Below are 21,485 nucleotides of genomic sequence, written 5' to 3'. Positions count from 1 at the left end.
CTCCTTGAGGGCAGGGACCATGTTTGTTTTTTCCTTTCTTTGTATCCCCAGTGCTTTGCATGAGGCCTAGTACAGTTTCATTTCTGTCTAGCATGATGCTTGGTTTAAACTGTGCTCCATGGATGTTTCTCTACTAAGAAAAGGAGCATTTCCTTTTATTTACCTTAACTCTTTTTTTTTTTAGTTTTTTTTTTGCCAGGCAAATGGGGTTAAGTGGCTTGCCCAAGGCCACACAGCTAGGTAATTATTAAGTGTCTGAGGTCATATTTGAACTCAGGTCCTCCTGACTCCAGGGCTGGTGCTCTATCCACTTCACCACCTAGCCACCCCTTACCCTAGCTCTTTGAAGCTTCAAGCCGAATCCTTTTTTTAAGATTTACTTTTTCTTTTTTAAATTGCATACAAAGATAGTTCTTAACATTCATCCTTTTCAAAATTTTGAGTTACACATCTTAGAATTTAATTTTTTTCAAATAACAAAAGTATTATCTTCTTCCTTTCCCATTTTCCCCACCATTGGAAAAAAGGGAAAAAAAACCCCTTATGACAAATAAAAACAACCTTTTAATTAGAGTATTTCATTGTTTCATGCATGCCCTATTCATATCATTGTCTTGCGACTTTGACCATATTTTTTCTTTTTTTCTAGTCTAGACTGAAGAGCTCTCTGGTTCTTTTATTCAGTCTTCATAAACAGTATCCCTTTATTGATATTAATTACCCTTCTCTTATGCCTATCTTTAGGAACAGTTGCTTGAAGTACAGGAAGTTTTCTTGGGAGTGGGAGACATACACATGAAAGCACACTTCATTATTTCTGTTAGGGGCACTGCCATTTTTTCAGACACTTAGGTTTGTCACCTTTTTGACTCTTCTCTTGAATTCAACCCTTTTATCCAGTCAGTTGTCAAATATTCACTATTTTAAGTCTCTCTCTCCACATCTTTCTACTCACATGGCTTCCTTCTATCATTCCCACCCCCCACCCCCCACCCCCAGAGTATTATAATGGTCATCAATCTCTTTGTTTCAGGTCTTCATCTTCTCTAGTCTCTGATCTTCCATATATCTGACCAGATCATTTTCCCAAAGCACATTTTCTCCCCATGCCATACCTGTACTTGGTAAGGTCATGTAGCTTCCTTTTACCTCTGGGATCACATACAAAGTCCTTTGGCCATGAAAAAGCCTTTTACAACCTAGGCTATGGACAAATCTGGACAGCAAACTGAAAAGTAGAGACATCTTGCTATCAGAGATCCATATAGTCAAAGCTGTGCTTTTTCTGATAGCAGTATATGACTGTGAGAGTTGGTGTATAAGGAAAATTGAGCACCCTAGAATTGAGACTTTCAAATTGTGCTGGAGCAGACAGTAGAGAGTAATGCCTTGGACAGCAAAAAAAAATTAAATCAGCCAGTACATAGAGAAAATAATTTAGAGTGTTCACTGGAAGGTCAACTACTAAAGCTGAAGCTTAAATACTTTGACCAGATAATGAGAAGACAGGAATCATTGGAAAAGATCCTGGTGATAAGAAAGATTAAAGGCAAAAGGAGAAGGTGGTAGAAGAGAATGAGATGGATAGATAATATCACATGGACACAGGGAACTTCTATGAAGAAACTCCTTTTGCAGATGCCCCTGGGACCTCTTTTGCAATAGTCTTAGAGCTTTGTGAAAGGCTCAAAGATTTGCCTTGGGCCACATGGTCAGATTGGGGGGGGGTGAGGGGGAGATATTTCTGACTTTGAGAAGATTCTTTATTACATGTTACCTTTTTAATAAATAACTTTTTACATAGTGCCATTGGGTTTTATAAAGCAATTTTCTCATTAAAACTGTAAAATCAGGAGATAAGGAGGAAGAAAATTCCAGCCCTGAGAAGCAGCTCTTAAAAATAACTGAAACTGGGAAATGGAGAGTATTGTCTGAGGAATAACAAGGATGCCAGTGTCATCCGAATTGAAGAGTATGTATAAGAAGACCACAAACTAGAGAAGGTCCTAGCTTTGAGGGGCTTTGAACATTAACCAGAGAACTTTATATTTGATCTTGGAGAGCATGAAGAGACATGTTGGAGTTTATTGAGTAGGTATTGACCAATCAGACTTATGCTATAGGAAATTCACTTTGGCAGCTGAATGGAGGATGAACTAAAGCAGGGAGAGATTGGAGGCAGGGAGAGCTACCAGAAGCTATTGCAATAGTCTGAAGTGTGAAGTAATAGGGCTTGTACCAGGGTAGTGGCCATGTCAGAGCACAAAGGAAGGTATATCCAAGACATGTTGTGAAGAATCAATAAGATTTGGTAACTAGTTGGATGCAAGGGTGAGAGTCTGGACTCAAAGATGACAACAAGGTTTTAAGTCTTTTTGACCAGACAGAGGGAAGTGCCTTTGGCAGTAATGGGAAAGTTTGAGAAGAAGGATCATGGGTTCAGTTTTGAAGATGTTGAGTTCAAGAGATCTTCAGGACACCTAATTAATGATGTCTAATAGATATTTGAATAGTCATATCTGGAAGTTAGGAGAGATGTTAGGGTAGTCAACAGCATAGAAATCATAATTGAATGCATGTGAGCTGCTGAGATTACTAGGTGAAATATTCTAGAAAGAGAAGAGGGCCCATGGCAAGGCCTTGAGGAATATCGATGGTGTAACCTGAAGAAGGTCCAGCAAAGAAGACCAAGGAGAGGTCAGCAGGTAGGAGAAGAACCAGGAGAGAGCTAGCTTCTGTAAACCTAAAAATAAGAGAGAATTAAGGAGATTGGGATGATTAGTAGTTTCTAAGATTGCAGAGACCAAGAAGAATGAGGATTGAGAACAAATCATTGAATTTAAAAATTAAGTGATCTTTGGTAAGTTTGGAGAGAGCACTTTCACTTAAGATGAGATCAAAAGCTAGACTGTAGATGTTAAGTTTTTTATTAATTAAAATAATGATGATAAGTAATAAATTTTTTTACATTGTTCTTTTTTTTAGGTTTTTTTTTGAAAGGCAAACGGGGTTAAGTGGCTTGCCCAAGGCCACACAGCTAGGTAATTATTAAGTGTGTGAGACCGGATTTGAACCCAGGTACTCCTGACTCCAGGCCCAGTGCTTTATCCACTACGCCACCTAACCGCCCTACATTGTTCTTTTAAGACAAGAAGTTTAATGGACAGTAGCAATTAGACAAAACACTTGAAAAGTTGCTACCCATTTTTAGGAAGAGGTTAAGAGGGTTTTACATATAAAGTAAACTATTCATAACATGAGAAGGGGGGTTGATTAAGTTTTTTGACTCATTGAGGGTAGAAGGAATGTAAATATTAATGTTGAATAAACCTCATGTTAAAACTTCTCAGCCCCCCCCCACACACACACACATGCAGGATTTCCTGGCATTCAGCTTTTTACTGGCAATTGGGTGTGCCATGGCCAGAGTGCAGAGACTGAAGAAGTGTCCAATTTACCTTCTTGCCTTCTCTTCCCCTCCCTTGGCCAGAAATCTCATGAAAGGAGAGGTTGTTTTAGAGAATTGGTTTGTATTTTGAACCTTCAGAACATACCCTGAGGTGACACTGATTAGGCTGCAGGGTATAGCAGTGGCCTCTTGACTTTTGGTCATGTATTCTATGTTAAGAAAAATTAAATATTCATCCCCTTCCCCATGTATTTTTTAGCTCATATTTTACTCCTAAGTTAAATAGACACACGCTATTTACTGCATTAGTAATTATTTACTTTTGCACAAAAAAGTGATTGAAAATGATGAAATAAAGAAGAAATGATATTTCATCCTAGAGACAACATGAAGACACTGGAGTTTATGGAATAGAGGAAGTGATAGATCTTCTAGGATAATTACTTTAGAAAGAGGAGAGATTGGAGGCAGGCAGATCAATTGGGCCTTTTTGCTCCTAAACAAATGCAATACTTCAGGGAAAAATGATGAAGGCTTGAGTGGTAGTTGTGTAAGTAAAAATAACCTTTTGCATATAAACCTCTCTAAGGTTTATAAAGTAACCTATCATCTTCCCCTCCCCCCACTTTTTTTCTTAAGAATTTAGGAGGATATGTCAGTCCGTGCCACAACATCACTCTCAAGGCTAAGGCAATTCAATTCACTTTTAATATATGACCTGTTTAACAATCAACCTGTTCTTACAGGCTGGGAAAGTCTAACATAATCAAGTGACTAAAATAATTGTTTCTTAACATTTATTTTTAAAAATTGAGTTCCAAATTTCTTCCTGCCAGTCCCTCTCCCATTGAGTAAGCAAACAATTTGATATCAGACATACATATAAAATCATATAAATATTTCTATTATTAGCTATGTTGCAAGAAATAAAGAAAATCAGAGAAAGTGCAAAAATTGTACTCCATTTTGTACTCGGAGTTTATCAGTTCTCTCTGTGGAGGTAGGTAGCATTTTTCACCTTGAACTTATAATTGTTTTGGATCATTGTCTTGATCAGAGTAGCAAAATCTTTCACAGTTGATCAACATATAATGTTGCTGCTGCTGTGCACAGTGTTATTCTAGTTTGCCTCAGTTTATATAGATCTTCTTCAGGTTCTTCTTAAACCATAACTTTTATTATATCTTATAGAATAGTAGTATTCTTGGATAGTCATATATACCATAACTTGTTCAGCCATTCCCTAACTGATGGGCATTCCTTTTATTTCCAATTCTTTGCCACCATAAAAAAAATTGCAATGAATATTTTTGTACATGTTGATCTTTTTCTTTTTGGTGATCTTTTTGGGATACCCACCAAGTAGTGTTGTTGCTGGATTGAGGGTATGCACAGTTTTGTACACATTTGGGCAGAGTTCCAAATTGTTCTCCAGAATGGTTGAACTACTTCACAAGTCCACCAACAATTCATCAGTGTCTCAATTTTTCCACATTCCTTCCAGAATTTTATCATTTTCCTTTTCTGTCACTTTAGCCAGTCTGATGGGTGAGTGTGAAGTGGTACCTCTGAGTTGTTTTAATTTGCATTTCTCATTTTTTCAAATGACTATAGATAGTTTGGATAAATCTGGCTTTCTGATAAGAGAATTTCTTCTGACCTGCTCATTCTTAACTTTTGATACTTAGGTATTTGTGTAAGCCCCTTAGTGACCTCTTGCACCTGGTAGATACTGCTGGTGATCCTTGGAAGGAAATATTAGCTTCTAAAATGCAATCTGGCAGCTTATGTAAGGAATACATGCTGCAGACTTGTGAGAGCATAGTTTTCCAAGTTTGGTGCTTCCTGACTGTGACAACTTGCTTCCTCTCTGCTTTAGCTGTGATGTAAATATTAGGAGCTTAATAGGACTCTATAGGATAAAGTCACCTTCCCTCTCTGGTGGTTTTCAATTGTATTAGCTTTTTCACTTGGATATATAGATAAATACATTTTAAAAATTGAAAAACATTTTTAAATCACAAATTTCCTACTGTTTTTCTTTCCTTATTCCATCCCAGAGAGCCATCCCTTATTAAGGACATCTAGATGATGCAGTGAATAGAGCACTGACCATGGAGTCAGGAGGACAGGAGTTAGAATCCAGTCTCAAGACACATGACTCTTCTTAGCTGTATGACTTTGGGCAAGTCACTTAACCCTGATTGCCTCGCATCTAGGGCCATCTCTGAGTTGTCCTGATCCATATCTGGTCGGTGGACCCACATGGCTCCGGAGGAGCCTCTCACTTCCCTCTCACTCAAATTCAATTCATTTGCTTGTAGTGAAAGCACAGTATTCTTCAAGAACAAAGGACAAACATTATTGTCATCAGAGAGCTGTCCCCTATAATAAAGAATAAAAAGAGGTACAATGAAAAATTTCTAAAGACTTTACAATCATATCAACAAAGTCTGAAATTACGTGTAGTATTCTATAGGCAGTGTTTCTTGTCCCTTCAAGGAAGAGGAGGGAGTGGCTTCTCATCATTTTCTTGAGATCAAACTTGGTCTTTTTTTTTTTTACAAGACAGTGGGGTGGGGTGGCTAGATGGGGCAGTAGATAGAGCCCCTGCCCTGGAGTTAAGAGTACCTGAGTTCAAATCCGGTCTCAGACACTTAATAATGACCTAGCTGTGTGGCCTTGGGCAAGCCACTTAACCCCATTTGCTTTGCAAAAAAAAAAAACTGAAAAAAAGACCATGGGGTTAAGTGGCTTGCCCAAGGTCACACAGCTAGGTCATTATTAAGTGTCTGAGGTCAGTTTTGAACTGAGGTCTTCCTGAATCCAGGGCGGGTGCTCTATCCACTGCATCACCTAGCCCCAGACTTGGTGTTAACTTAGAACAGAATGTAATTTCAGTTAATTTGTATTGTTCAGTTTTTTCCCATTTATATGTTAATAATCACTGTATATATATTTTCTGTGGTTCTGCTTTACTTTTGTATCAGTTTATTTAAATCTTTCCATGTTTTAAGTGGTTTTGAAAAACTTTTTTATTGGCATCTTATATTTTTACTTCTTAAATGATTGGATAAATCATTTATTAGATTCCTGCTATGTGCTGGATATTTTGTGAAAAAGACAACTCTTCCCTCAAGGAACTAAAGTTCTGATGAAAAAGAAGACACAAAGGAGACCTTGATTTATTCTGTTTTTCATAATCAACATAATTATCCTCAGTATACCCTTCTCCTTAGTTATTTTATATAAAAAAATAGTAATTTTTTAATACCAAAAAAGAATGGGAGGACTTAATACAACTGATTAATACAATGTAAAAAGTTCAAAAATGTGTGCAGTATAAACACCCACATGTACAAAAATATTCTTTGCAGTTTTTTCTATGGTGGCAAAGAATTGGAAATAGAGGGAATGCCCATCAGTTAGGGAATGACTGAACAAGTTATGGTATATGATTGTCAGAGAATACTACTATGTTATGAGATATAATAAAGGGAATGGTTTAAAAAGAATCTGAAGAAGACCTATGTGAATTGATGCAAACTAGAATAACACTCTTCATTTCAGTCATGCTTGATCTTTACAACTTTGTTGATTTTTGCCCATGGTGGATGGTGGATCTTTCATTTATATTGTTGTATTTGTTGTTTTTTCTTTCTTTTTTTTTTTTGGCTGCTTTTCTTTTGTATCAGTTTATGTGGATTTCCCAGGTTTCTCCTTATTTATATTCATAATTTATTACAGCTCAGCAATATTCCATCACTTTCATGTACTATATAGTTTGTTCAGCCATTCTCAAATTGTTGGGCTTCTATTTTGTTTCCAAATTTTTGCTCTCGAGAAAGTGCTGCCTGTACATATTGTGGTATCCGTGGGGACTTTCTCCTCATCCAATTTCTGAATGCTAGGACCAGTGATTTGGAAGGGAATTCTCTAAGCAATTTTCTAAGTTTTTTGTAGTAGGAGAAATAAGACTGGAGAAGGGATGTAAAGAAATAGAGGGGAGGTGGATTTCTGATATGATTCAGTAATGGTTTCTCTCTAGAAATCTCTCTGGAATAGAGTTATCTTCATCCTCCTTCATTAATTTTGAGGGGAAAAAGTTTTCTGTGATTATTGAAGGACTTGAAGGTACTTTCTGGTATTTAGAGACAAGAAGTGATGAAAGCAGCATCTGATTTCTGGTTGATGGTTTTTTGTGACTTTAGTCATAGCCTCTGTTTTGACCAAGGGCAGCAAATACCTGGGAAGTTTTGTTATGGAATGTCTTTCTTCCCTGTACTTACTATCGGTAGCAATTCATTACAGCAGACAGGAAAGCATGAATCTTGACTTAAATCCCCTGAGTACTGAGGCTGTACAGAAATCAGGAAGTGGACAGCTCATTCATTCTTCGATGCTTTACTCTGCTAGTCATGTGTTCACTCATCTTCTACATGTTCTTCATTGTCCCCTCCTCCATCCTAGAGAAGTGCCCCTGAAGATTTCCAACTAGCCACACCCATAACATTATAGGTTTTATAGCTATTGGGGACCTTAAAACTTGAGTTCAACTCCCTCATTTTATCTATAAGGAAATCAGTAAATAAGCATTTGTTGACTGTGTCAGAGTGTTGATATATGCATGGTTAATAGTAAAACAGAGAAAATAATTTTAGGGAAGAAAAGACTCAAAATGGAAGATAGTGCTGCATAGTCTCCTAGCTATCAAGAAGCAGAGGTGGCATTAGTTTTAAGAGTAGTTTTTATTCATGTCTTGGTTTTTTTTTTAAGATTTTATTTATTTTGAGTTTTACAATTTTCCCCCTAATCTTACTTCCCTCCCCCACCCCCACAGAAGGCAATTTGCCAGTCTTCACATTGTTCCACGGTATACATTGATCCAAATTGAATGTGATGAGAGAGAAATCATATCCTTAAGGAAGAAACATAAAGTATAAGAGATAGCAAGATCAGACATTAAGATATCAGTTTTTTCCCCCTAAAGTTAATAGACCTTGATATTTGTTCAAACTTCATAGTTCTTTCTCTGGATACAGATGGTATTCTCCCCAAATTGTCCCTGATTGTTGCACTGATGAAATGAATGAGTCCATCAAGGTTAATCATCACCCCCATGTTGCTGTTAGGTTGTACAGTGTTTTTCTGGTTCTGCTCATCTCACTCAGCATCAGTTCATGAAAATCCCCCCAGGCTTCCCTGAATTCCCATCCCTCCTGGTTTCTAATAGAACAATCATGTTCCCTGACATGCATATACCACAGTTTGTTAAGCCATTCCCCAATTGAAGGACATTTACTTGATTTCCAATTCTTTGCTACCACAAACAGGGCTGCTAGGAATATTTTTGAACAAGTTATGTTTTTACAAAACTTTTTTCATCATCTCTTATCTCTTCAGGGTATAGACCTAGTAGTGGTATTGCTGGATCAATAGGTATGTACATTTTTGTTGCCCTTTGGTCATGGTTCCAAATTTCTCTCCAGAAAGGTTGGATGAGTTCACAGCTCCACCAACAGTGTAATAGTGTCCCAGATTTCCCACAACCCTTCCAACAATGATCATTATCCTTTCTGGTCATTTTGGCCAGTCTGAGAGAGGTACCTCAGAGAAGCTTTAATTTGCATTTCTCTAATGATTTAGAGCAGTTTTTATGGCTATGGATTATTTTGATCTCCTCATCTGTAAATTGCCTTTGCATATCCTTTTACCATTTGTCAATTGGAGAATAGCCTTTTTTTTAATTTGACTCAGTTCTCTGTATATTTTAGAAATGAGTCCTTTGTCAAACATTTCATTTGATCTTGGTTGACAGTGATTTTGTCTGTGCAAAAGCTTTTTAATTTAATGTAATCAAAATCATCTAGTTTGTTTTTAGTGATGTTTTCCATATCTTCCTTAGTCATAAACTGCTTCCCTTTCCATAGATCTGACAGGTAAACTAGTCCTTGATCTTCTAGGTTTGCTTATGGTATTGTTTTTTATGTCTAAATCCTGTATCCATTTGGATCTTATCTTGGTATAGGGTGTGAAGTGTTGGTCTAATCTAAGTTATTCCATACTAACTTCCAATTTTCCCAGCAGTTTTTATCGAAGAGAGAGTTTTTATCCCAATAGCTGGATTCTTTGGGTTTATAAAACAGATTACTATAATCGTTTCCTGCTTTTGCACATAGTCTATTGCACTGGTCCACCACTCTGTTTCTTAGCCTATACTAGACAGTTTTGATGACTGATGTTTTATAATATAATTTTTAGATCAGGTAGGGCTAAGCCACCTTCTTTTGTACTTTTTTTCACTAAATCCCTGGAAATGCTTGACTTTTTATTTCTCTATATGAATTTGCTTACAACTTTTTCTAACTCATTAAAATAGTTTTTTGGAATTTTGATTGGTAGGGCACTAAACAGGTAGTTTAGTGTTGGTAGAATTGTCATTTTTATTATATTAGCTCGACCTATCCATGAGCAGTTGATGTTTGCCCGGTTATTTAAATCTGATTTAATTTGTGTGAGAAGTGTTTTATAACTGTTTTCAAAAAGTTTCTGAGTCTAACTTGACAAATAGACTCCCAGTCTGAGGTTGCTTTGAATGGGATTTCTCTTTCTAGCTCTTCCAGCTGTATCTTGCTTATCATATATAGAAAAGTTGAGGATTTATGAGGGTTTATTTTATGTCCTGTATCTTTGCTAAAATTGCTAATTGTTTCCAGTAGTTTTTTGGATGATTTCTTGGGATTCTCTAGGTATGCCATCATGCCATCTGCAAAGAGTGAGAGGTTTGTCTCTTCCTTTCCAATTCTAATTCTTCGATTTGTTTTTCTTCTCTTATTGCTGAAGCTAGCATTTCTAATAAATTCAACAAGCCATGAATGAACTCCCTAAGAAAAAATCTCCAGGGCCTGATGGATTCACAAGTGAATTCTATCAAACATTTAAGGAACAATTGGTTCCAATTCTATATAAACTCTTTGGGAAAATAGGGGAAGATAGACCTCTGCCTAACTCTTTCTATGAAACCAATATGGTGCTGATAATCTAAACCAGGAAGAGTTAAAACAGAGTAAGAAAATTTTAGACCTATCAGCAAAAATTTTTTTGGAAAAAAATCTGAAAACATATACAATGTGCAGCACCTATGATCTCTCACCTCTGCAATGGGATGAATTGAGGACTTCCTCTCATATTTCCTCTTTTGAACCATGTTTGTGTTTTATAATTTTGTAACATTGATGTTTTTATTTGCGTGTGTTTTTGGTTGTTCTTTCCGTTTATATTATTTTTGTTGTCTCTGCTTACTTTACATCATTTCATTTAGATTTTTCTGCGATTTTCAGTTTTCTTATTCATAATGACCTATAGAAGAAATTCATGTCCCACAGTTTGTTTAGCTGTTCACAATAGAATGAGTGCCTACTTTATTTCTAATTAATAGCTTCAGCCAAGTTTCAGGCTACAATACCCCCCCCCAATAACAATTGCATTTTCGTGTGTGTGTGTGTGTGTGTGTGTGTGTGTGTGTGTGTGTATGTGTTTATGTGAATAGCAAAATCCAAGAAGTAATAAGAGAAAGGACTATATTCCAAATATTTATAAAATACATAAGGTATTTGGGAATCAGTCTACCAAAATACACAAAAGATTTGTATAAAATCAATTAAAAAGTACTTCTTAAAGAAATAAAGAACAATTTAAATAGCTGGAGGAATATTCAGTGTTCATGGCTGGGCTTTGCTAATATAATCAAAATGATAGTACTCCCAAAATTAATTTACACTTTTAATGCTATGCCAATCAGATTATCAAAGGGATACTTCATAGAATTAGATAAAAACTGAATTCATTTGGAAAAGATCTAGAAAATCCAGAGAAATGATGAAAAGAAATAGAGACATAGGGGAAGTAGTACTTCCATACCTCAGGCCATATTATAAAGCAACAGTCATCAAAACCATCTGGTATTGTTTAAAAAAATAGAGAGATCCATAAAATTAATTATATAAATGAGAATCAGAAATCATGGAATTTGAAAACCCAATGTTTAAAAAATAACCTAGGGGAAGAAAACCTTTTTTTCCTAAAATCTATTGGGGAAAACTGAAAAGCAATCTGGCAGAAATTAGTCTTGGGCCAACTTTCTACAGCATTCCACAATATATTCCAAATGATGAGCTATTAAAGATAATACCATAAAAAAAATTAGAAGAGAAATAGGTTACATGCTTATCACACTACGGGTAAGAGATGTATTTTTACTCAAACAAGTTAGAGGCAATTTCAAAAGATAAAATAGATAACTTTTATTACTTGAAATTGATCTTCTGCACAGAAAACAATGTACCTAAGATAAGAAGGGAACTGAGGAGTTGAATGGGGTAAATCTTTGCATCAAATTATTTTGAAAAGGATTTGGTATGTAAGATATGCAAATAATTTATCTATCTATCTATATATGTATATGTAGGTATAAAAGTCTGTTTAAATTATTTAAATATGAGCATATTTTTATCTTTCAGATATATATGTGTAATTTGTTTATACACACACACACACACACACACACACACATATCTTATATACACCACACGTAGGTTTCAGCATAATGTCTGAGTGAATATATCTTATAGGTATCCTAAGAAAAGTCGAGAGGTTAGAGTTCATGATGATTTGATTAGACTTGGGAGAGGCGAAGAATAGATGTTATCCCTATTTTTGATAGAGGAGTAAATTGGGGACTAGAGATGACTTGCACAGGATCACAACAATAGTAAGCTGGGACATAAATCCAAGGCTCATAATTTCTATTCAGAGGACACTGAAAAAAATGAGGTGGAGCTAGCATATATTATAGTATCCTGGGGGCTAAGAGTGGTTTCAAGTAGAAGAGGGCAGTTAGAAAGGATGAGAATTGAGAAGAGGAACTTGAGGTTTAAGTAGATGTTAGAGACTGGTCATTTTGGGATTGCTGGGACATTGTCACATGAGAGAAATGAGAATACTGCTGTTATTCTGTGATTTAACAACCAGACATAGTGATGTGATTCTAGGAGCAGAGGAAGCTGAGAGTGAAGAAAAGGTAGTGATACTCAGCCCAGTTTGCTGTGGGAAGAGAGGGGAGGGGCAGGAAAGGAAGGGAAGGGAGAGAAGAAGAAAAATAGGGAAGAATCAGAGACAGGTGGGAAAGGAAAAGATAGACAGGTCAGGGAGAAAGACAGATGGGGGAAAGGAACATAGTGGAAGAGCTAGAGAGGGGCAGGGAGAGAAAGGAAGAATCTACTGTTAGATGATGGAATCTTATCTTTAAATGCTAATACTGGTGAGTGATAAAGGAAGATCAACTTTGAAGAATGCATCCAGAATCCCACACTTTTCAGTAGAAATGAAACTGTCATTGCTGTTTTCTAATTGTGTTTTGTGTTCAGATTTTTGCAAAGTTTTACTGGAACTTTGACGGCATCTGGTGGCCATTCTTGCATTGTAGGGAACTGAGAGACCTGATTCTTAATCCCACCTCTTCTATTTAAGAATTATAATTGCATTGACTTTCACTTTCAGTAGGGGCAACTGGGTATAGTTGAAGAAACAATGATTGTGAAGTCAGAAGATCTGGGTTCAAGTCATGACTCTGACATTAGGTTAAGTTGCGTTTATAAGACCTTACAGGAAGGGACCTTAGAGATCATTACTCTGACCTGAACCTGAAGAAGAAGAGAGGGGAGGGCAGGAAAAGAAGGGAAGGGACAATATACAGTGGTATGTGAGGAAATGTTAAACAACTTTTTTGGTATGGAAAATGTATACAGCTCAACATCTTTCAGTTTGATATGCCTTATTAATGTTTTCTACATCATGTTTAAGTCAAGGCAATCAGCAAAATATTAAATCAAACCCTTAATTGTAGCTTTTGTCAATTTCAAAGGTATAAATGCTCACATTGAAAATTTAACAATTAACTCTCAGGAAGCTCCAGTCTAGTGTGCATTTTTTTAAGACCTTTTTTTGTGAGAAGGAACCATTTCCTCTTGAATCATCTCACCTTATTCCAATTCCACTTTTATGTAGCTCTTCATTGCTCAGAAATTTTTTTCCCCCTCTTATGTTATTATTCAGTCTTTTCAGTCATGTTTAATTCTTTATGACCTCATTTGGAGTTTTCTTAGCAAGGAAACTGGAGTGGTTTGCCATTTCCTTCTTCAGCTCATTTTAAGATAAGGAAATTGAGGCAAACCCAATTAAGTGGCTTGTCTGGGTTCACACTGCTAGTAATTGTCTGAGGTAGAATTTGAATTCAGATCTTCCTTATTTCAGGCTTACCATGCCACCTACCTACATTTCCTTTATCAAGTCTAAATTTGCCCCTTTTTTGTTCAACCTGTTGATCCCACTTCTGCCCCTGGGGTCAAACAGAACAAGTCTGATCCCTCTCACATATAATGCTTTTTAAAGTTTCAAAGTTTTAAATTTAATTTAATAGTAATTCAATTTAATAATACTTTAATAATAATAACTGATGCATAGCTCTTTCAGGTTTATAAAACACTTTGTATATATGATGTCATTTAAGCCTCACAACTGAATAGAGTAGGATTTATTATCCCAATTTTATATATGAGAAAACTGGTGTTCAGAGAAATTAAATGATATGTTCCACATAGATCAGAAGAAGGATTTTAGTCCAGGTCAAATCCGGTATTCCTCCTACAATAACATATGAGAGGGGCGGCTAGGTGGCGTGGTGGATAAAGCACCGGCCTTGGAGTCAGGAGTACCTGGGTTCAAATCCAGTCTCAGACACTTAATAATTACCTAGCTGTGTGGCCTTGGGCAAGCCACTTAACCCCATTTGCCTTGCAAAAACCTAAAAAAAAGAAAAAGAAAAAGAAAAAAATAACATGTGAAATCCATTCTCTAGCATTATATAAGTGAATATAAAATAATGATATACAGACTGTAGAATTTTTGAAGAAAGAGTGCCATGGGAAGGATTAATAAGAGAAGCTCCATTAGGCTAGGAAGGACTTGATGTGGATTAGCCTTGTAGAGGAATGGAGGGTATGAAAAACTTCAGTGGAGAGGAGATCATTCCAATCAATCTATCATTCAGTATTTATTAAGTACCTACTATTATTAAGTATAGCTTTAGACTCTGGGATACTAGGAGCTTATATGCCTGTCTGGCAAAAATAATGTATGAGGAAATGCAGAGGTGTTTTTGAACACTCCTGATTGTATTTTTTCCCCTTTTGGAAGGACTCCTTTATTCAGGTGAAAGTAAAACTTTTAGGAAAACTTCTTTTTAGATGGTTTTGTTACTTTGTAATTTGTTCTAGAATTTTTCTTCCTTCTTAGGACTCCCTTTTTAGGGTGCTTGATTTCCCAAAGTTTTCTAAGGATTAATCATGTTTATGAGGACTTCTCAATTTGCCTAGTATGAATAATGTCTGAGTTATTTATCTTGACTTGGTAGATGACCCATCTACACAACTGATCATTCAAGAGTTTAGTAATTTCTAGCACTATAACTTAAGGGAAGAGCTTCTGGTCTAGTATGACTGACTGCTGATAGTGAGTTTGGCTTTAGGTGCAAGAAGAATAAGCTGTGTTGGTAGGATCTCTAGAATTCCTATTATTACTAAGCCTGGTCATAAGGAGCTGACTCAGAAATGAGACTCCTGCTGACTCATTAACTGGCTGTTCCTTTTCTAGTCACTCATTTCCTCACTTTCCCTTTGTCATGAGCACCAGGCTTTTGGGTCACCCATGCCAAGGGGAGTTTGACTCCCCAGCCAATCTTGTGAACCCATGAACTCTTGTGTGAAAGCTTGATGGTCAGTTTGCTGACCATCTGCCAGTACATGGTAGATGCTTGGCTTTGGCCAGCATGATTATTGATTAATATGAATGACCAAAATTGTGACCATTAACAGGGTCTCTCAGTACAATCAACACTTAAAGAAGCATTTGCTGCATATGTAGAAGGAGGTTAAATAAAACACCATTCCTTTCCTCGTGGACCTTTAGGTTTGAGAGGAGAGACAGTAAAACAAAATACACAACTCAAAATACTGCATTGTGAGGTCATAAGCTTGCTAAAACAGAGAAATAGTTAATTTTTTGTTGTTCTAGAACTATGATTGCATGAGTGTAGTGAGCTCCTAGTGTGGAAATACTGTCTACCAATGCAGAACAGCAACAGCTCTCTAAACTGTGATCTTACTATAGAGTGACCTGGGAAGTCAGGGATGTCAAATTACTTACCCATGGATACTTAATAGCTGTGGAGCAGAATATGAAACAATAGTAACAGCAACTTATGTAACACTTCTACTTAGACTAGCTCATTTTCTCTTTGCAACAACCCTGAGAGGCTGGTGGTATAAACTGAGCCTGAATGAGATTAAAGTGACTTGCCCAGGGTCATAAGCTTATGAGGTTGGAGCTGAACACTAACCTAAAGGGGTTCAACTTAATCTAGCAGGCTTCAACAGAGCACCTACTAGGTCCTGAGAATACAAAGTTATTGGCCTTGGAGCTTACATACTACTGCTGGTAAGGGAGCATGCAATCTCTGGGAAGAGAAGTGCAGGATAGTTTAAGGAGGGGCAAAGAAGCTTAGCAGAGGCCTATGGTGTCAGCCCTAGGAGTGAAGCAGAAGTGAGAGATCTTTTTTTCCAGATACAGAGCTGCAGCTGGTGGTAAAGCGGTAGAGAACACTTGGTTTCTAGTATTTGGACTGTGACAAGAAAAACCTTGAAGGAGTGTCATAGTCAAACCAAGATTTTTTTTTTAAATTAGGGTGTGTTTGAGTAACAGGAGAGGAGCCTAGTAAATCAGGAGAGATTGATTGTTAGAGAGAGGTGGGGGTAGGGTAGAAGTGAGGGATGTTTGAAGGGTCATTGAAGTAAAGCAAATGGGAAGGGATGGTTTGGTCTGGACAAGAAGATCCATTTCTTCAAGAGGAAGAAATTCTGGAGGCCTAGGTGGAGTAGACAGGTAAGATTTGAACTAAGTCTTGATCAGTAGTTTGTAGTCAGGAAAGGGCATAGAAAGGTGTGTTAGTGAAGATGAGAATGATAGTATGTGAGCATTGCTAGGTGGGAGTGGGTGGCTATGGTGAAGGGATGTAAGATGGGTCTGAACCTGGACAACAAGGTGATATATAAGTCCAAAGACCTCAGTTCAAATAGCATTTGATGCTCATTTCTTGTGTGAGCCTAGGTCAGTTATTTAATTTGTCTGTATAATGAAGGTATTGAACTAGATGACTTGTAAGCTCTTTTTGAGCTCCAAAACTATTATCCTACAAGGACCTTTCATGGAAGGACCACTGTTTTTTTTTCTTTTTGCTTTTTTTCAAGGCAATGGGTTAAGTGACTTGCCCAAGGTCTGGGTAATTATTAAGTATCCCAGGCTGAATTTGACTCCTGACTCCAAGACTTGTGCTTAATCGCTGTGCCACCTAGCTGCCCCAACTGTGTTTCTTCAAGAAGTGATTAGATAAAAATAACTCCTATTTAGATAGCATTTTAAGGTGTTCGAAGCTTTTCCCTCATAGCAACCCTGTGAGAGGTAAGCAGTTCAAACATTATTATTCCTAATTTATAGATTAGAAAATTAAGTTACAAAGGTTAAAACCAGTCAGCTATGGACCATCCAACCACTGACTGGCTGAATCCAGTAGAGGTCTTTCCACTGGACCATGCCCGCTGCCTCATAGGACTACAGAAGGAAATTTCTGTTCATCTGTTGGTTGTTTCTTGTCCTTTGTTTTTGAAGAAGACTAAAATAACCTCACTATGTTTGAGACAGATTGCAGCATTTCTGGCTGTGGCTGATCAGCTGATAAGAGCTTGGAATGCTCTACCACAGGTTGGGCACAGTTAGTCTGTGTGAATGCCTGGGTAGGTACTCTAAACTCATGAATATCACTTTTTATTTGAGCTGCTTCAATTCTGTCTTCCTCACAGAGTGAAGCTCCCTCTCTGATGGGGGCACATCATGCTATGAAGTCCTGTGCCAGTGTCTCCCATGTTGTACAATCAGTTCTAAAATTCTTTGAGACCTTCAGGGTGTCTCAGTGTTGCTTCTTCTGACCCTCTTGTGAGTGTTTGCCCTGGGTGAGTTCTCCATAAAATAGATTTTATGGCAAGCATACATCTGGCATTCTACAAGATATCCAGCCCATCATAGTTGTACTCTCTGTAGTAATGGTAGGTAGTTTAGCTCAAGAAAAGACCCAGTGTCTGGTATCTTCTCCTGCTAGGTGATATTCAGGCATTTATCTGTAAAGACAAGGTCAAGGAGGACTGTATCAGTAGTCTTGCTTGGTAGGGGGGGATAGAGCTCACAAGATCACTGTAGTATAAAAGGGATGCCCAGATCTGAACTTCTTCTCACTGTAAGTATTAAAGTGCTTTAATTTGTTTGGACATCTGAGGAGGGGAAGTATGTTTAAATAATCAAATCTATATCAAGATCTTTTCCTCTCAGACCCTTGCTTTAACCAACCATCCTTCATTCTGCTTGCTGGGCTCCTGACTCTATATTTTTCCAACAACTCTGGGCATGGGTACCTCTCTTCCATCTCCCTTTTTTTCAATGTTATCTTCTTCCATAAGAATGCAAACTCTTTGAGCACAAGCATTATCGTTTTAAGTATGGGGTGGTGGGAGTGGTTAGGTGGCACAGTGGATAGAGCACCGGCCCTGGAGTCAGGAGAACGAGTTCAAATCCGGCCTCAGACACTTAATAATTACCTAGCTGTGTGGCCTTGGGCAAGCCACTTCACCCCATTTGCCCTGCAAAAGCCTTAAAAAAAAAGAATGGGGTCTGGAACATCAGCAGTGCTTAATAAATTAATAGAACTTAATGATTTGCTTGTTGATTTTTTTAAGCTTTTAAAAGGATGTTCTTAATAAGCATTTTCCTTTTCTCCCTTGAAAAAGGGGGAAAAAACCTCTTGTAACAAATATATACATAGACAAAACAAATTTTCACACACTGATCATGTCCAAAAAAAAGTCTGTCATTCTGTATCTTGAGTCTATCTGTATTTGTCATCTGAAAGTATGGTTGGTTTTTGCATTGATCAGAGTTCTTGAGTCTTTCAAAGCTGTTTAAAAACATTTACGGTATTGTTATTGTATAAATTATTCTCTTGCTACTATTTGCTTCCACAAGGGACTATTCCTAAAGACCCTTCAAAAGATCTTAAATGACTAATTATGCTTACCTTACAAATAATTGGAGAGAAACTTGGAAGTAGAATCTTTCTTGCTTAGTTCTTCATTGTTTTAGACAGTTTTTCTGGACATCTAATATTTCTGTAAGAGCTAGTTACTGTTTTGAAAGAGGGAGCCTGCTAATTAATTACTGTACTATCTTTTGCAATAAAACTGGTGAGATGAGAACTTCTGCAACATTCAGAGCTCCACTGCATTCATATGCCTTTAAGCTTTAGCTACTACTGATAACAGTAGCAAGTACATAAGAAACAGCATCAATTTTGCAAAATAGTTGATAACATATTAACTCATTTGACCCTCACAACAACTTTGGAGGCAGGCGCTTTTTATTATCTTCATTTAACAGATGAGACAGAGGAGTTAAATAAATCGCCCAAGGTCACTTAGCTGGTAAGGGATGAATCTAAGGATTCCTTCTCAAGTCTTTGTTAACTCCAAGGCCAGTACACTAATCCCTAGCTCTGGGTAGCTTCTTTACTCTGGGGATGGGGGGTGGAGGGAGAGGGAAAGGATGTGTGACTTCGGGCCATTCACTCTCAGTGCCAATTCTCTAAGACTGGGAGGGAAATTCTGTAAACTCATGAAACCAGAAGTCTGTACCCCCATTCCCCCCCCAAAAAAATTCTTTTCAGTTCAGTTGGTAGGCTGAGATCATCCATTAGATAAAAACTTCCAGTACAGTCCATGAAGGGCATAGCCCTACCTTAATATGTATCTAGTGGTTGGAAGTTGTCCTCATCACATGCTTTGTGCCAGAGTAAGGACATAATAAATAATAATGGCACCCAATCAGAATCAGTATTATTGATCCTCTTGACTTCAGATCCAAGTGTTAATGACTGGCCTAGTTTAAATTTGGGGTTTAAGTTTGAGAGCTGAACTTTGTGCTATTCTGCCCCTGGTGTGTATTTAACTTTTTGGAGAACTTGAAGAAAATCATGTGGCTATTACTAAATTAATGAAACAAGGCTATGGGATTTTGACATCAGAAACATGAATGATGCATCAGAAGAAAAGATTGAAGTTTCATATTTGATTTCATTCCTAAGAAATGTTATAACATATCATTAACTAGTGGCTAGTCACATTTCTTGTTGTTAGACATTAGTCAGTGAAGTTGCATTATCTTTTATCAGTTTGTTCACAACTTTTTGTTCTCTTTTTTCCTATGCTGTATCAGTATTTGTTTTTGCTTTTCAAAGTGTGGGATACAATGAGAAGGGTGGGAATGGAAAAATTCACATGTCTGGTTTCTCAAATTGAGATTGTAAATAGGAACTGAAGATATAGCCCTTTTGACGTCACTTTTGATGTCACTTATTTGAACCCAAAAGTTGAACTGTGTGTTGAAGAGTTTCCTCGTTTCTATACAAAGTAAGACTGAAAGTTTTCACTGAAAATGGAAAGCAGTTTAATAAAATGTTAGGGAGAAGGGGAGAAATATGCACCAAAAATAGATTTTATATATGCATCTTCTCTGTTTCAGAAGTGAGGGGATACCAAGGTAGGGGACAATGGTGCCAGTAGGATTCAGATCCAGCTCCTGCTGAGCCCTGCACTTTTCTTCTGCAGGGTCTAGGGGGCAGATGCCAGGAGAGAAAAAGAATTTCTGGCACTATTTATGATTTGATCCTTGTACCCACTCAAGCAATACTTGCTTTAGCAATGAATCTGAACACTGTGTCTGGTGAGAGAAGTAGTAGACTGCTGGCCCAAAGTCAGAAAGACCCAGCTGTGTGATCCTGGTCAAGTCACATAACCCAATTTGTCTCAGTTCCTCAGCTGTCAAATGAATTGGAGAAAGAATTGAGAAACTACTCCAGTATCTTTGTCAAGAAAACCCCAAATGGGGTGACAGAGACTTGAACACTATTAAAAATGACTGAAAATAATAAATAGGAAGAAGTGGTATTTATGTGTCTACCTCCTCAACTCCTAAAAAGGACAGAAAAACATTTCTTCTGCTTTTTAATTTTTTACTGTGAAGTATGAAGGCAAGATGGAGGATTGTGGTGTGTCACTAGATGTAATGTATCATTTGCTTGTTATAAGTGATATCAAGTGATGTAGGCCTGGTCATATAGTCCAGAGTTCAAGAAACTCTCTGGGAAATGAGATATCTTTTTTTTTCTTTTAAAACATTTTATTGGGGCATCTAGGTAGTGCAGTGGATAGAGTACCAGCCCTGTAGTCAGGAGGATCTGAGTTCAAGTCCAGTCTCAGACTCATAATAGTTACCAAGATGTGTGACCTGGGGCAAGTCACTTAAACCCATTGCCTTGAAAACCCCCAAAAAATGTTTTATTGATTTTCTTTTTCTTTTAAAGCCTCATTATCTATTCTTAATGACTCCCCCTAAACTCTTACTATACCCTTCATTGTAACAAATATAGTCAAGTCAAACAAATTATTATTTTGACTATGTCTCCCAGGCCTGGAATGCTCTCAATCCTTATCTTTGTCTTCTGACTTTCTTCAAATACCAGTTAAAATCTATCTTCTATATGAAACCTTCCCCAAATTTCCTTAATTCAAATGACTTCCTTTGATGAAGTTTCCTGTTTATTCAGTGCATAGTTCATTTGTACACTTTTTTGCATTATATTGTCTCTCCTATTATATTGTGTCTTGAGGAACACAGAGTGGTCTTTTGCATTTTTTTTTTTTTTGGTATCTCTAACATATAGCACAGTTTCAAAGTCTGGCAATTGTGCACCTCTAGTCTAGTAGAAGCTTGTGTTCATCTGAGTTGTGAGGTCTCACATTTTTTTTCCTTTATGTTTGCAAAATGTTCCTGATGGTTCTGCTCACCTTCCCTGTAACAATTT

General features: G+C 37.1%; 1 protein-coding gene across 2 annotated transcripts in view; it reads left to right on the top strand.

Annotated features, from left to right (window-relative positions):
• The window catches only part of FNIP2 (folliculin interacting protein 2), a 224,082-nt gene that overhangs the window by 16,375 nt on the left and 186,222 nt on the right, over positions 1-21,485 (top strand). The window lies entirely within an intron of this gene.

This window comes from Macrotis lagotis, chromosome 3 (assembly GCF_037893015.1).
Source record: "Macrotis lagotis isolate mMagLag1 chromosome 3, bilby.v1.9.chrom.fasta, whole genome shotgun sequence".
NCBI classification, from domain to species: Eukaryota; Metazoa; Chordata; class Mammalia; order Peramelemorphia; family Peramelidae; genus Macrotis; species Macrotis lagotis.
The sequence above is the reverse complement of the archived record's forward strand: the minus strand, read 5'-3'. Positions and strand labels throughout refer to the sequence as shown.